This window comes from Gossypium hirsutum, chromosome D01 (genome assembly GCF_007990345.1).
Source record: "Gossypium hirsutum isolate 1008001.06 chromosome D01, Gossypium_hirsutum_v2.1, whole genome shotgun sequence".
Taxonomy (NCBI): Eukaryota; Viridiplantae; Streptophyta; class Magnoliopsida; order Malvales; family Malvaceae; genus Gossypium; species Gossypium hirsutum.
The window spans coordinates 61,616,429-61,619,569 of NC_053437.1; the positions used below are offsets into that span (position 1 = coordinate 61,616,429).

The 3,141-nt window shown below is 35.0% G+C and overlaps 1 long non-coding RNA gene across 1 annotated transcript; it reads left to right on the top strand.

Moving 5' to 3' along the window:
• Positions 1 to 291: 291 nt before the first annotated feature.
• Positions 292 to 2,826, top strand: LOC107928150 (uncharacterized). Its single transcript, XR_001692563.2, has 2 exons — positions 292 to 1,266; positions 2,572 to 2,826. It is a non-coding gene; the product is annotated as an uncharacterized lncRNA (long non-coding RNA).
• Positions 2,827 to 3,141: the final 315 nt, after the last annotated feature.

Consider the following 3,141-nt stretch of genomic DNA (forward strand, 5'->3'; position numbering starts at 1 on the left):
GGGTTTTTAGAAGTGGGTTGGTGAATCAAGAGTTGTCACGTCCCTGACTTTTAAGGTTGTCTTCGTAAGTTTATTAAAATAAGTTTTTGATCTGATGGTTAAGTGATAATGAAATTGTCCTTGAAACCCATGTTCAAATCCCCTCCATAGCCATCCTTTTTATTATTTTGCAAAGTTTTCTTCAAACCTTAAAAAGTGTCATGCCTTGTTGTAAAAATAAATGTTGTAAAATTATTTAAAGGATGAGATATTGGCTTAATGGATAAGAAAGAATAATGAGATTGTGTAATTGGCTTATAGACTTGAGTTTGAATCATTTCTTGAGCAAATAAAGAAATTTTGCTATTTTTTCTCCCACGCCTTAAGTGTGTCGTCCAACCTAGTGAAAACCTTAGATATATAAGTTATTTATTTTATTCTTTTCTTCTTTTCTCAATTCTTTCCTTACCCTAGCTGTTCCTCTCCTCTCTCTCTCTCTGATTTTCTCTCTATTTTTCTCCTTTCTTCTTCCTTGTGTCGTCCCTAGCTGAGTGATTTTCACCATTGTTGTACTGCCTTATTGCTCTATTACCTGGTTACAATTCCTCCATCCTTATTGCTGGCATTTTTAATCACCAAATAGCCTCTTTTCTTCCCTAAAACCCTCCTTTGAGCCACTTAAATCATCCTCTCCTTGCTGCCATTAGACCTCCATTTTCTCCCCATTTTCTCCACTCGTGGTGTACTGGTTGTTTCCTTTTGCTTCTCGATTCTTGTTCTGTTGCTTGTCAATTTTTGTTGCTGTTTTTAGAACCATTTTATTACTGTTTCCAGCCTCTAAAATTCATCCCCTTTGGATCCAAAACCTATTTTTGTGCCGCCCCAAATCAACCACATTCTTACTGCCGCTTGTGGTGGTGTGCGACCCATCAGTGTACCACTTATAGGCTACAATTTTTCTCTTCTTTTTCCTCCCATTGCAATAGTGTTCTACTCATTTTTCCTTTATTTAAAACAACCCTTAAAATTCTTAATTAAGTCTGTATATGATCCTATTCATCTGACATCTCAGATCTAGTTATCGGGTGTAAGCGCAGTTCTATGCGAGATCTTGCGTTGTTTTTATTTCACTTATAGTTGTTGCCATGGTCGAATGCTCTGAGGCCATAACGTGATTTTCAGTTACTAATATTTAAGTATTCTTTCAATCTTAGGTACTTATTTGAACGTGTCGAATCAGCAGTAAAGTCGGATTTCATTCGTGCCCTTGTTTCGCATCAAATCAATGTAAGTTACCGTGACAATTTGGATCTGAAAATTTGTTGGTGTAACACTGATTTGGCCAAGCCCTTAGGGGCTATTTCAAGGCTATTTTTAATAGTATTTTAACTCATTAAATGCTATAAATTGGTTTTAGACATGTTTAAGGTTTTAATGTGGTAGTGCAGACTTTGCGGATTAGTGCTAGGGACTTGTGAATTGAGGTGTGGGTCTTTTCCTTTGTTTAATTAGTCTAAAATTCGCATAAAATATGTTTAAATGAAAAATTTTCTTGCTGGTTATTGAATGGCTGAATGGCCTAATTGCTAATAAAAGAGGTGTCGAGCTAGGCACGTACACTAATTGAAAGCTGATTGTTAAAGGCCCTGTTGGGACCGATTGTGATGTGTATGAGCTCAGTGTGATTTATGCCTTTGTGCTGTAATTTGTTAATAGTATATTTGGTATATCAAATCTTTGTTTGCTAAGTTCTATTGAAAATATGTGAATTGTATGCATGTATAGCATGCTGAATTTTGAGACACTAATTGATGTGCATGTCAAATGCCATGTATGATATTGAGCTTGTATGTATTTATAATTATATACCTTATGTGAAAAAGGACTGCATGGAAAGGATGTATGCATGCTACTGTTTCTATAAATGAAAAGTATGCAAGGCATATACAGACACTGACTATTGATACGCATGTTAAGCATGCCATTGTACTGAGATTGAAAATGATAGCATGGTTTGCTCACTAATTGTATGCCATTTTGCAATATGCATGGGGTGGGTTATTGTGGTTTGCGAAGGAGTTTCGTGGAGTATCGGTAGTAGTTAAGGTTCGCATTATTATTGTTAGTGCACAACATCGGAAGTACCAAGGAGATTGACGATTTTATTGCATTATTGGTAGCTTGTCCTCACTATTGGCCATTTATCTGCATTACCGATACTGGTGGCTTGTCCACAGTACTGGTTGCTTGTCTGCATATATATTGCACTTTATTTGCACTAATGTACTGATGGTTTATCCACATCGAGCTTCGGCTCACACTATTTGGTCTTTGGTAGATGGGTTCTGGGGAACTTGTGGTATGTAACGAATGGTAGGGTAGGAACATTTGCATTGCATCATTTGCATCATACCATGCTCATACATCATTCGTTAATTGCTATGAACTTTTATTGATGGCACTTATTAATGAACTGCTAAGTTTGAAATGGTTACTGTATTGATGATTCTATAATTTACTGTAATTGAACCAGTATCTGTGTAAATAACTTGTTTGACTCACATTGACCTTCATAAGCTCACTCCCCGACAGTGTTTAACTTTTCAGGTAAACCTTGAAACTAGGACCGACCTCGGCATACAGAGCGTCGCCTCAGACAACAGACTATTTTTTTAAATAAGTATTATTAATATGTCTCTATTGGTTTTGGTTTATAATTTTTAATGTCTTTGGTTTGTGTCTTGATTATTTTTTATTTGGGGAGTTTTGCATGCATGGATTACTTAAGCATAATAATAGGGAAATGCATTATATCTGGCTTAAATAAAATTTGACATTATTCTCCAATTTTAGCTGCATTGTAAATAAATCATTTTTGAAAAAAAAATCGTTAAGGCAACTAGATTCCTAAAAGGACATGAATAATGGTTTTCTCGTTGCATTAGTTAACATCGAGTTTTTACAAAGTAGAGCGACAAACAAATAATATTTCTAAAACATCATTTTCAACACTAAAATGAATCTTAAGTACAGATGACCTAATAAATGAATGGTTTTTAAACTAACTCAAAGTACAACCATAATTTTTTTTATCTAAAATGAGTTGATTTAAGGTAGTCAAAAGTTTCGTAAGTTAGCTTAGTCATTTTGGTGGCTAATGCA